This window comes from Lissotriton vulgaris, chromosome 4_1, assembly GCF_964263255.1.
Source record: "Lissotriton vulgaris chromosome 4_1, aLisVul1.2, whole genome shotgun sequence".
In the NCBI taxonomy this organism is placed as follows: domain Eukaryota; kingdom Metazoa; phylum Chordata; class Amphibia; order Caudata; family Salamandridae; genus Lissotriton; species Lissotriton vulgaris.
In genome coordinates this window covers 1,733,198,576-1,733,212,516 of record NC_141691.1, presented here as the reverse complement: position 1 = coordinate 1,733,212,516, position 13,941 = coordinate 1,733,198,576, and the positions used below count along the sequence as shown (strand labels likewise).

General features: G+C 45.3%; 1 protein-coding gene across 1 annotated transcript in view; it reads right to left on the bottom strand.

Moving 5' to 3' along the window:
* The window catches only part of PTDSS1 (phosphatidylserine synthase 1), a 320,734-nt gene that overhangs the window by 281,194 nt on the left and 25,599 nt on the right, over positions 1-13,941 (bottom strand). The gene's annotated exons all lie outside the window — the stretch shown is intronic.

The following is a 13,941-nucleotide window of genomic DNA, read 5'->3' as shown; positions in this document are numbered from 1 at the left end:
TGGGGTTACATAGATACCCTGTTCCATTGGACTGAACAGAGAGCCTTTCATATACAGTCGTAAAGAAAATGAAGGTGCTAGCCTCAAAGAGTGCAAAAGTGCTAGCCTTACCTGTGGATGTACAGTGTTGCCTTAATGATGCCCCTCAAGGCCGCCCTTCTGATAACTCCCCATGCCTGCGTAAAATATGCCTGTGAACAGCACAACTGCTCACAAACTAAAAATAAAAAATCTGCATCTGAAAAAAAGTGTGCCTGGACATTGAATGAGCCATGCCATGTAGCACCCTCTGTGTTGTTTGCCAACACAACCTAATAGCTGGAACACACCAAAGAGGAACAGACAAGCTGAAGGTTGAAAGTGACTGAAACGTCTTTCCATGCCAGACTAATTAAGAGCCGTTACCACAGAGCCTGCCCTGACCACTGCCTTACTCCTGCAAAACTACTATAATTACTATTCAGCTTCTGCCACCTGAGATTTGACTGCACCTTTTTTGCTCATTTGATATTCTAGATTTTTATTACTGCTTAAGTTAAAAGCCAAGGCCAGGCTCCCAGGCAACAGTTATGGATGACTCAAGCCGACAAAGTGTAAACACAACGCCTTCGGCACCGTCCTGAGACTATGTTCTCAAATCCCTGCAATCAGATTTACACCTTTCTCCATCTCATGGGAAGTGGGTGTAATGTATCATTTTGCTCCATGCTCTGTTGTGTACAACACAGAACATTCACAACACAGACGTCTCTAAATCCCAATTTCAAGCCAGCTACCAGTTTCTGTTGTCCTCACCTTTGCACACTCTTTGCTTCCCAACATGTCCCCTCATAAGGAATTTACAACCATCCCTCCTCATCCATGAAAAAATGAACATGGTTTACAGGTTGCAGCTACAAAGGCACAAAAGTGGACAATTGGCAAGATAATTAGCAACACTAAAATTAATCAGTTCACCTATCAGCATAGGCAAAACCCTAAAAACCAAAATACCCTGTATTTAATAATGAACGCCTTGTTACAGAAAAAAAAAATTGGGAAGGGGGGTTGGGGTGGGGGAATAACCCCCACTACAATCAATTTTTTTGCTGTGGCAAGGATGCGACTTGAAAGCAGCACACGGGCAAATCGAGCTCAAGATGGACCAGACAGACAAGTTGCTTATCTACGGTAACGCCATTTCTGGTAGAAACATGATCTATCGGCAGACTCCTTAACATACAATTTCCCAGGCATCAGGCTGGATCCGAAAGACTTTTGCTCGAGCAATAGGCTAGTGTGCAAGTAGGTGGCGCCGGTCGGCTCAGAGTGATGTCAGTGCAATCTGCGCTGGAAGTGATGTCTGCGTTACCTATATAGGTGCCACTTCGACTTGCTGAGTTCAGTTACTTTTCATGACTTTCCACACCAGGAGCACAGAGCCATGAAGTGCACTATCAGTAATGTGTTTAGAAAAACTAGGGTCCTGAAAGGATCAGCATTAACCCTAAAAACCTGTCCTCAGTGCGGGGAGGATGTGTGGGTCAGTAAGAAATCTGTGGCAAGATCATGTCTCTACCAGATAAGGTGTTACTGAAGGTAAATACAGTGTCCATCTGATACAGACATCTAGCCGCAGATTCCTTACCTTAGAATAGACTCCCAAGCAATACCATGCCTGGAGGAGGGACTGCGGACAAGTTTAGACCAGAAAGTCCTGAAGGACAGAGTTGCCACAAAGGCCATCCATGCAGACTTGACTGTCCAGACAGTAGTGCTTGGTGAACGTGTGCAGATATCTCCATATTGATGCCTGACAAATGTCAAGTACTGGAACTCTACGTAGCAATGCTGTGGTGGCAGCCTTAGCTCTGGTAGACTGGGGCCCTTAAGCTTTCAGGAGGCTGTTTGTTGGCCAGAGCATTGCAAATTTTGAGACATTCTTGTTCTGCACAGGACAACCTTTCTTTGATCCAACGTACCCCACGAAGAGTTGGTCGTCCACCCGGAACTCTGTAGTACATTCAAGGTAGAACAACAACGCTATTTTGGGTCCAGATGGTAGAGTCGCTCCTCCTCTTTAGAAGGGTGTGGAGGAGCATAGAAGGTGGGCAAGGTGAATGATTGCCCCACGTGGAATGGTGTTACCACTTTTAGTAAGAGAGAGGCCCTAGTGTGAAGTACTAACTTTTCAGAGAAGATGGTCAAGTAAGGAGGCGCGCAATTCGCTCACCCTTCCGGCATAATTTATTACAACTAAAAAGGCTGTTTTAATGGTAAGAAGCTAGAAAGGGCAGTTGCACAGAGGTTCGGAAGAAGCACACATCAGGAAGGTGAGAACCAAACTGAAGTCCAACTGAGGCATGATGAATAGGGCAGGTGGGAAAATATGTACAAGCCCCTTAAGAAATCTATTTACAATAGGGGATATAAATGAGGAGGGTGGTCTGGCAGCCTCAAGAAGGCAGACAAGGGCAAAAGATACCCCAAGAGGGCCCAGAGTAGAGCCCTGCTGGCAAGGCTAAAAAAAAAGTGAAGAACTTGAGAGAGGGGAGCAGAAAGAGGATCAATAGACCTTCCTGTACAATATTTAACAAACGTTTGCCACCATCAGGCGTACAAGGTCTTGGTAGAAGGACGCATTGCTGCCAAAATAACAGTACTGACTTCGGGAGGAAGGTCAAATGCTGTCAACTGCTGCTGCCCAATCTCCACGCAAGGCGGCGTAGAGTTGACTGGTTCGGGTGGAAGACCCTCTCCTGCTGTTGCAGCAGAATATCCACCCCAAGGGGCAGCCTGACCGCAGGATCGATGCTTAGTTGAAGAAGCTCAGGATACCAGACTCTCAGTGCCCAGTCCGGAGCCACAAGAATGACTTGGGCAGGGTCACTCCGAATCTTCTAGAGCACTCTTGACAGGAGTGGTATTGGCGGAAAGTAGTACAGGAGGCCCGAACTGCACCAGAGATGAAAAGCGTTGCTCAGCAAATGCCATCTTGGAAACTCCAGCGTGCAAAATTAATGACATTGCACGTTCTCAGTGGAGGCAAACAAACCTAACCAAGGCTCTCCCCACTTCTGAAAGACACCTTGTTCCACCTCCGGATGGAGACACCATTCATTATCCGCCAGGCATCGATGGCTGAGTTTGTCCGCCCAGGCATTCAGGGAACCTACCAGGTGTTAAACCACCAGGGATATGCCCTGCTGTTCCAGCCATGTCCAAAGACGCAGGGCCTTCTAACAAAGGGTCCACAACCCCACCGGCCCTGATGTTGCAGTACCACATGGTAGTGGTGTGGTCCATGAACACCTGGACCAGCTTTCTTTTGATGTAAGGAAGAAAGGCTTGCAATGGCAAGCAAATCGCTCAGAGCTCCAGCAGGGTTATGTGGAGTCCGGATTCCACTGGAGACCAGAGTCCTCTGATCTTCACCTCTCCCAGATATCCAAGCCATCCCTGCAATGACGTGCCTGTCACTACTGTGAGATCTGGTTGGGGAAGGTAGAGAGGTCTGCCTCTGACCCAATCGTGGTTGGTAAGCCACCACTGCAGGTCCTGTGAAGATCCCTCAGAGATCTGGCCCATGTTGGGGAGATTCTACTGACGCTGCGCCCACTGAAACTTCAGGTCGTACCGCAGAGCCCTCATATGCCATCTGGTATGTGTCAATAGTAGGATGCATGATGCCATGAGGCCTAGCTGCCTAGTCAGTCTCACCGAAATCCATGATAGAGGCTGAAACATCGGTATCATTGCCAGAATATCCTGGACTCGCCACTCGGGTGTATAGGCCAGAAACTGCACTAAGTTCAGAACAACTTTGATGAAAGGAGCATCTGAGAGGGAGTCAGGTGTAACTATTGCACGTTGATAGTGAACTTCAGCAAAAGCCCCTGTGCTGGGCTAGGACTAGGCTCCCAGAAGGACATCAGTCAAGGCCTTGCTGTAAGGCAGGAGGGGGTCTGAGGAGGAGACACCAAGCTGCAGGTCTTCAATCAAAGGGAGCTGAAGGTCCAGGACCTCGGCTGCTGTTCTCACCACCATAACATATAAAGCATCCCCCTCCATAGCCACGATAGGGGAAGAAAAGCAGGCCAGAATGTGGAGAGGGATCCAGTCCGCTGCGTTCTTATACCAGTCTGTTTTGTGCATTGGCTGGTCTTGTAAAGGGCCCAGCGACCCCTCCCAATCTGTCTCCATTCTTAGCCCCTCAAAAAAATGCAGAGCAACCAAATTAAGACCCAAGGTTGCCGTTGGTGCCAGAATTGGCATTGATAGGCAACAGTCCAGGTCATCGGGGATATGGGGCTGGTGCCGGGGAAGTGGGGGCCGTGCTGGGGAAGGTCGCAGGGCTACGATTGGTGCCGGTCCGGATCTGCCATCAGATCCATTCCTCTCAACCGGGAACGAGATCTCCGGGACAAACGACGTGGAGTCTACTGCTGGGCTGCAAGCAGCTTTAGGGACAGAGCTCTCAAAGCCTTCGAAGCCATGGTTCAGGAGTCGGAGCACAGTCACCGGCATTGTGCGATGGAAGGCTCAACAAGATTTGAATCCAGAAGACTTTTCAAAATTGAGGAAAAAAAACGCAAACACCAAAAATAGGGAACAAAACATCAAAAAATGCCCGTCAAAAAGTGAGAGTGACAGAAGGTAGCTCTCTTCACGGGTCTGCGCTAGCTGGCACACAAAGAAAAGAACTGACAGCGCACCAAGGTGGTGCCTATATAGGTGACACAGATGTCGCCTCCATTGGGGACGCCAACGTCATGCGGAGCCTACCAATGCCACCTACTGGCATGCAAGGGTATTCCAGTAAAGTATTTCCAGATCCAACAGGACGCCTGGGAAATTCTACGGTAAGGAATCTGCTGCTTGATGTCTCTATCAGATATTTCACTATGAGTTCTGCATGTGTAAGCAGGGCTTATACGATGCTTAACGTGCAGCCATGGCGTGTCAAGGCACTCTAGAAGCTACTTGGTATGCCCCATCTGCCTGAGTTTCCTCTCCTTGAAGCTCAAATCCCTGCAGCAATTCCATCCTCAGTGCTCTGGGACCCTAGGATGTGCTCTCATATTCCCTGCACTCATGCTCTTTACTGAATGGGTCTGAATATTGTGTGCAGCTGAGCAGCTGCCCTCCCGCTATTCTCAGGACATGGCCCAAACAAACTATTCATAGAGTGACGGTCAGGCGCTGTGACAAAGGAGCCAATCGTGCGTTTAAAACAAATTAGGCAATCACCAAAGACATGCCATTTTCAAAACAGCACCTCTGCATGGAATCCCTCAGCAGTTGCAAGTGCATTTAATCAGTGTTTGTAATTTAAAGATGCTAATGACGAGGCCTCCTGACACATGCATCATGTAGGACCATTGATGCTCTGAATTTGCAATTAGGACTGGTGATGAAGGCTTGCAGTATGGCCAATGATGCCCACTGATGAATACCAAGCTCACTGTTGCACGCACTGTTGTCCTCCATTATTACTAGGATGACTGATAAATGCACTTTGTGAAGCCACTGACAATCATGGTCTGTCATTCATTCATGGACTTAACCCTAACAAGGTAAATTCACGCATTTCTTATGTAGGCCCACCAACATGTTACAAAACCCACAAATTCACACAACAAAACACCTAAAATAATCCAGGCCAATTAGATTAGCATTTTTTTTACTAATTCGATTTTCACTTAAAACCTGCACAAGTATGAAGATGTTATCTTAAGGGGAACAAAAAGCTCGTGGTTATATATACCAATATATTAGAACTAGGTGCTCAAATCAATTGCACCAAGACAGCCACCATGTTCTACAGTACATTTATAGACGTTGATATAGACGGTCAGACCAATAACTGAGATCTTATCAAAGGTGGGGCAATTAACCTTAAGGACAAGCCTCCCCGAGCAGGGTGAGAGACAAAGAACTATACCTTACAACTTAAATGAAATTCAGAATCAAAGGAAGAGCAGAAACATTCGGGTGGAGAGGGTGATCTGTCAGAGTGAAAAGATAAAAGCAAACACAGTAAGGGAGGGAGGGCCAGGAAAGGAAAAAAAGTAAGGAGCCAGGGTTTCTGGACAAGTTAAATAGGAGGAGAATAATACTGGGACTCAGGAGGAAAATTAGAACAGGGAAATGGATTTATAAATCAACCTAAAGGTTCCAAAAGATAGGTTTTTAGTTCTTTATGGAATTGAAGGAGGTCTTCAATACACCAAAGGTTTTTGGGGAAAGAATTTCAAAAAGATGGAGCTGCATATGAGGAAGAATTAGTGGCAACTGAGTGGGATTTGAACTTCTTGGTTTCAAGTCTTAAATTGTTTTTGAGCCTGAAGATTGAAGATCCCATCCAGATTAAGGCAGCTGACAAGCAAGATGGTTTTAACATGTGAATAGAATTGACCATGATGCAGACAAGTTTAAACTGAATTCTCCCCTCGACTGGAGGCCCGTGTAATACACAATAAATAGGTGTGATATGGTGGTATTTCTTGGCTCCAGAAATTAGTCTGGCAGCAGAGTTCATTAAAGTTTTTGGGGAGCCAAGGTGGTATTTTCGGTGCCTGTCAGAACTGAGTTTCCATAGCCCAGCTGTGTGATGACAAGACTTTGGGGGGCTCTACGAAAATCTTTAGGTTGGAGCAGGTGTTTTCATTTTACAAGGAAAAGAAAATTGCTCTTGCTGATTTTAATGTGTGATAACATGGCCCAGTGGAAGTCTGGCCAGATGCCCAAAGACCTAGCTTCAGAGGTCAGTTTGGGGAGCAGAATACCCTCCCTCCTGAATTAAAACTGCAACCTTCTATTGGGCTGTTTAGGAAAGCTTTAAAGACATGGCTCTTTACCGAGGCATACCAGTAAACTCACACCTGACTCCTTCATATCTTTGTTAGGCGCCTTGACGCCCGTTGGGCTAAGTTTGCGCGGTATAAGTTGATTTTCAGTCAGTCAGTTAGTTAGTAAAACGCAGCTCCAATAGTCAGCTGTGGTTAAATTTAGATTCATGGCAGTGTCAAAGGATGATGAATTCCGTCTTGCCAGGGTTAAGTTTTAGAAAGTTTGATAACCTGTTGTGAAGTTTGGATAGCCAATTTTTGAGAACACAAACGTCAAAAGGGATAAACGGAGATGTTTAGAAACACTGGAGGGTTGCAAACACATGTTGCACTTGGAAGATATGTGGTATTAAACAGCATCACAATATTAGGTAGTGTTGAGACTAGAATGTCCCCTGCACGGTGTACAGTTGTGTTACCCTACCCTGAGGGCCCAACTGAGAGTATCGGAGTTCCCATTTTTTTGTTTTGTTATAAGCAACACAATAATCTACCAAGACATGAATGACCTCCTGGATCTGTGAGGTGCCATGGAGCCCATCATTTGTTGAATTACTGTGCAGCCACAACTAGTGTGTGCATGACAGCCAATTTTCCGGAAGGGAGACGATAACACCAGGAGTCTTACCTTTTTGCAGGAGTGGACCCTCTAACTTGAAGCACTTTGAAGCAAAACTGCTATTGAAAGAAGGAAGCAGTATGCCAACCCTGCAGAGGCATGATGGTTCTGAAGCGGCGGAGAAGCCTGACCCCCAGTGGTGTGGGTTTTACAGCTGAAGAAAGATTTAGGAGAGAGATCTGTGGGTCCAGAGAAGTACGGATGGCAGTCTCTTCACCAGAACAGTGTCAGGCAGGAGCCATGTCAACAAGTGTGCTGAGCAAATGATGCTACAACAGAGAAGTGTGCCCTAGTGGACAGTGTTGCTGCACCAGAGAAGTGTGTCCGAGTGGGTTAAATCCCTGCACAAAAGAAGGAGGCCTGAGCAGTCTGTACCATTATATCAAGAGAAATGGGCCCGAGCAAATCATACCGCTTAATTCCCAAAACTGTGCCCGAGGTGGCATTATGCAACTCTAATGACTGTCCAAGGCTGACCATGACTTCTGACCTCCATGGCCTACCCCTGACTCGCCGAAGACTTGAAGCAGGTTGACCATCAAAACTGCAGTGCTTCACTGCAGCGAGAGGAACCTCCAGCTGGTTTATCTTCTCCCAGAAGAAGCAGCACGAAGATTGCATGCTGTGGGTCCTCGTTGGCCTTCAAAAAGTGCTGCTGCTGTGGGGAGAACTAAGAAATTTAGATGGTTTTAAAATGACTGAGTGTATGAAATATAACAAGAGGGAATGTGCACCTGAGCCTTGATACCAGCTCTAGAAAACGAACCTGTGGGACCTGCTTAGAACCTAAAAGGAGGGACACCTAGGAGAGGGGAATCCGGACCATAGGCGCTGTGCCCCAACTCCACTAAAGTAATTATAATAGTATCCCCTTGTGTGTAGTACTTCGTTTTATTTGTGTATTAAATTGCTTTACTTTATGAAAGCAAAGCACTGGCTTGGACAATCTGTTATTGCACTGCTGGGTGACTGGTGGTGGATTTTTGAGTTTGCACATCCCCAGACTATTTCCCTCAGAAGCCTGTGACTGCTCGCCACTGCTACCACAGAAAGGCAAGTGCTGAAGGCATTGTTCTTGGTCCCGTTTGGCAAAGCCATAGTAGGAAGGCCCCTAGAAGAGCCGAGGCAACAACCCCATCCCCAACGAAAGTGGTTTGACAGCATGCATTCTCACAAACATTAGCTTCCTAATTTTTCACCTGAGATTAGAGTAAGCCATTAGTGAAAGAGCTCCAAAAAGTTATGAAATGAAAGAAAAAGACAAGCTACCCTAGGTCACGTGTCGACAACTGCCAGAAGAACGCTAGCCCACGTGTAATATTTCTCTTATATTTTCAGTGGTTAGTTGTGTGGCTAGTTAGCTAAGCCACCAGGACATTTCCCTTTCATTTAGTGTCCACCCTGCCGAAAATGAAATTCGATGCAGGGGGTAACTCGGATGTGCCGAGTCACACGCTCTTTAACAACAAGAAATTGACCTGCAGGGGTTAAACTTTATTCACCCATGATCTAAAGAAAGGAGGCTGCTTCCTATGCATCCAGCTGCTCAGTACATGTACTTCGGCTCTAATTTATCTCATGTACCAAGGGCATCCCTTGATGACCAGGAGGCAGAACTAGTCTCCACGGTCCACCATTAACATCTACTGGGATGCTCATCTTCCTTCAAACAAGCAGTGGACGCCACTATCTGCCCCCCCTCCTCCCTATAGAAAGCGTCAACAGGCTAAAGCCTTAAAATCTCCACAGAACTAACACCGATTCTCTAACTAGAAATGTGGAAACCGTGCACGGGAATTGAAAACCTTGGCTTACTTGACAAAAACAAGGGCAGACAGGCTTGTCTGTAAACAGATCACACATTAAATGGAAGCAATGTTGGCAGATTAAACTGTAACGCCCTGCAGCGCTTATCTAAACGTCTCTGCTTCCAAATCCTGCTCCCCTGCCTGACAAGAACACAGAAAAACAAAAAACAAAAGAAAAGCACATGGCTGGAGCCCAACAATGAAAACAGCTATCTATTGACTTGCGCGCCTGCCGTTCAAGTTAACTAATAAGCAAATACATTAGGGTAGGATACAAAATAGTGATACAATTACATTTATTGACAAAGCTGGGATGCCCTCGCACTACAAAATTAACAATTTGTTCGAGGTCGTCAAGCAGAGAGGATCTAGAGAGGGGAGAAAAGTTTCTAATCAAGAAAGGGGTAGTAAAGTGTTAACAAGATGGGATTTAACTCGGACAAGCACTGGCAGAGCAGATAGGTCTGGCCTCGGCAAGGTGGAGTGAGAATTATTTTGAAAGCAAACATATGACAAAACAAAAAATAAAAACAGAAATATCCATTGCATATAAATGTTACTAGAACTGTATTGGTGTCCCCCAGCAGGCAGGTTTTTTTAGGATTAGAAACTCTTTTTGGTTTAAAGCACATCACAGGAGAATAGAATTCTTCTTGAGAAAGGAAGCATTGTCAAAGTAAAGTATTGGCCCACCTACCTGGGCACTAAGGGGTCCTCTTTTTAAGCGGATGTGCACAGGTCAGCAAGCAAAATGCAGCCACTTACAAGGCCAGGGAGTCAAAAGTTGAAGTAAGTGACCCACTGCCCCATGGCGTAATCGACAGAGCAAAATGTGAATAACAGATGAATCAAAGACCTAGGAGCCTGATTATGAGTGCTCCGGTAAATTGTGATTCCTGCACAAGTGTGTAAAAACCTATTTTCTCAGGGATTGGATTTATAAGTGGAGCGATGCTTATTATACCGAAAATAAGCAGGGGTGAGGCAGCTATAATTATTTATAAAATTTAACAGCTGAAATGTGCCTGGAAAACACGGAGACATGCAGTAAGCACCAAAATGTACATTGTATACCCAATCTTCAGGGAAAACTCATAACAGGCAATACTTATTTCTAAACACCTCGGTGCCTGATCTTCTGGGATGTGATCACTATCTTGTGTGACCCCCAGAACAATTCATACTCAGGCCCCCAAGTGTTATACGGTTCCTACAAATGTAGCAGGACTGTATATTAGACCAACACAAACTTCAGAATATAGGGAATCAGTCTACATATATCGGTGAGTGTTGGTGGGTTTTGGGTAGCTCACATCTAATCCCTAAACCAGCCAGGGTAACAGGCATGTTGCTGGCAACCTCAAAGAGGACACTGATTCCCAAGGAATCTGTGTAAACCGATCTAACCCTTTCATTTATCCCTCTTGCATGCCAAAGGTAAACAGATGAAAGATACGAAAATGCATGACCAAACTTTTATTGAAATAATTGCATTCTCGCATAAAAAGCACAAGCTGCGGTTGTCAGAAACATGAGACATGTTACTGTAGTCAGCTCTGTTAGAATGAATGCTAAACAGTATAAACAATTTAACCATGTTAATTTTTGCTATTGTTTACCTTCTCCTATCTGTGCCTACACCATATTAAAAGGAGCATAGTGATAACATTGTTCTGCCACCTCAATTAGGGTAGTCTAACCCCCATACCTTGGTCTTAGGTGTCAGGCAGCCAGTTGCAGTGTGCAGGTTATCTTCCTTAGCAGGATGGAGGTTGGAGTCAGCAGGGCTGCAGCTCAGTCACTGTCTGCAGCAATTCTGTGATAATTACCAGCATTGAAATGCTCCTCTCATAGAGTTTTATTACAGAAGCTGTTTATATAATAAAATGCTATTCTCATCAACTGTGGCAGAGGCGCAAAGCAGCTCTTTTGGTTTTGTCTAGCTAAAATAAAGTGTCTCCTAATGAGCACAGAAAGAAAAGAGTGGCATCGTTTTCTTCATGTATGACCCTAGAACTAACTACAGGGCATCAGTGCCTATCGCAAATACACCTACAGCACATTCACACGTTAGCAGCATAGTGTGGCAAAGGGCACCATGAGAAAGATGTCCACTTCAGAAGTTGAATATAAGATGGGGAATACATGCAAGCAACCTCACACAAGTATGTATACATTTAATTTTATTTAAGCATTTTTTTATTGCATGATGCTGGTGAGACAGCTACATCAATCTCTTGGCCAAACCTTAATCAAAAAGAATCTATCTAGGAGGGTATATAAAAGGTTAACTGTGCAGTGATAATATGGTAGAAACTTGACTTTACAGTCAATGACTTAGCATAGCTTACGGAAAAAAGGGTGTAGAGCCACCTCTGGGTTTTTAATTACGTAGGCTACAGTAAGACACCACAGTTAAGATTCGACATGGATCCATTGGGGAGAAGACTCGGTCCATTTAATCCACGGATGATGTCTGTCAATGATATATACTTACCCCATTTTTAGGTCTCGCCTACGCAGCGCGCAAGCGCTGTTTTGGGGGATCTTTTGGAATCGCTACAGGCTTTCCTTCAAACTCATGCATGTTTTGCGCTGTTTGCTATTAGTCCTCGTGCATGTCTGGCGTTTACCTGCGGGAGCGAGGAGGGTCCCATTTGTTACCAATTATCGCCTGTTGCTGCTCGCTCTCGCAGGTTAAAAGCCAGATAAGCCCTCAGTGTGTACAGCCCTTCAGTATCCTGTTACAAATTAATTCACTGCCCTCTTCCCTTGGGATGTGTTTACAGTTACATTGCTGATTAAACACATGTCCGTAGTCTGCAGATTTTAGATGGCTTCGATCGCGTACTGTTTCTGGGACCTTTAGACTTGCTTTTCATTAAAAAAAAACCTATGCTCTTGAGTTACCAGCGCGCACAAACATGTCCGTAGTCTGCAGATTTTAGATGGCGTGTGTAATTTCTTGAAGGGCTCACGCATTAACTCCTTTGCGCCACAGGAAAGTGGCTGCGGGCCGCACTGGTCTTTCAGTGCGTGTTTCACTGTGGGATTCTTTAAAAAGGGAATGGGGAGGAAAGGATGCGTGCGCTCAGCCTGCATGAGAGAGTCCCTGGAGGATTAGAATCTCCACCCCCCTCCCTCCTAGCGGGGCCACACACTTCAGACGTCTCTAGTACTTTAAAGCAGCCCAGATTGAGATATGGCTTAGCCTAGCATAACATGTATCACTTGTTGCCCCTTGTGATATAGAAACTACATTTTCAGCTATTTTTTTGTTTTCACGATGCACATGCTTATTAATTAGAAATAGAGGAGACACCAGTTACACCAGCGTGCGTAGAACAAGCCACCGGAAACCAAGGCACCACTCGGTTCGGTACCAATGAGTGTAAGAGCCCCAGAAATGGCAACTTGCCTACCACCGAGGGGACGGCAAATGGTTTTGTCTTTTTAAACTCCCCTTTGATTCGCTTGGCAGGGGTATGCGGGTGTTAATCATTGAGCGTTCGTTGATGTTGAACTGTCTTCCGGTTGCCTTGAACCAGATCGGCTTTCAGTCCATTTTCTGCCTGAAGAAGGGATGCGGACCATCCCAGTCCGGTCACTCGACATGTATCTGGTATGTTTGTTTTGAAGTGTTCCACGAAGCACTGCACGAGGAGACGGTATTCAGTCTTTGTTGTCTGGTTGTCCGAAATTTATACAGCAACCAAAAGCCCCTCAAAAGGAGGAAATAAATAATTGCAATGCCTAGGCTAGAACCCAGCAGTTTTTTTTATAGTTGTCAAATTGAAAACACAATCTGCTCCAGCTGAGCGTCCAGTCTTGTGTGCTACTGAGGGCAACCTAAAAAAAAACCTTTCCAACTTGTTGACAGGGAAGTAAATCGATCCTTTTTCCACAGGACTCCTTGAAGCGACACGCCCTTGCAGTTAGAAATAAAACTTCACCCGATGTGAATGGTGGCGTACTATTGTTTGCAAGTAAGCTAGTGCTTCCTCTAGCACGGAACGCGCTTGCCTTAGGGTATGTTTCTACTACCTCGTCTGCACCATTCCCTATTGCGCCTGAAAAGTAACATCACAACGGAACCCTCTTGCTAATGGTCATCTAGAAAGTTAGGGTCTCTTTTAAAATAGAGAATGTGACGCACGTTGCAAAAGTGACCCTTAGACATGTAAACAAATCCATGCATGCGATAATGCGTATATTTGTACTCCTGTGTTCTATCCAGGTAAGCACAATATGTTTCGTATTACATGTATTTTTTCTTCACATTTCAATAAGTAATGCTGAACAAGGGCCTCGTTACATTTCACAGTAGAAGCTTGAAGTGAAAGACTAAAATGATATTTCGATGATTTTACTTTCAGTCCAGGGAATGTTTAAGAGAGTGTGATTAAGGCACATGCCAAGTAGCAGAATACCATAGTCCAGGTAGTGTTGTATTTGATTGGACAGTGTAGTTTAACATAGATGGTGACAGTTCGGGAACTGGCGCACTATTACCTCAGCAACTTTCTCTTTTCACCTCTAGAGGCAGCACTGTCTTTCCAGCAGAAGAGCCATCGATGCGCATTCCTGATACAAACCTGCGTGGCTTGACTGATCACCACTACCACCGGTGAACACTGAATTAAGCCAAAAACCTGAAGCAGAAATGTTCCGACGGCTACAGGAT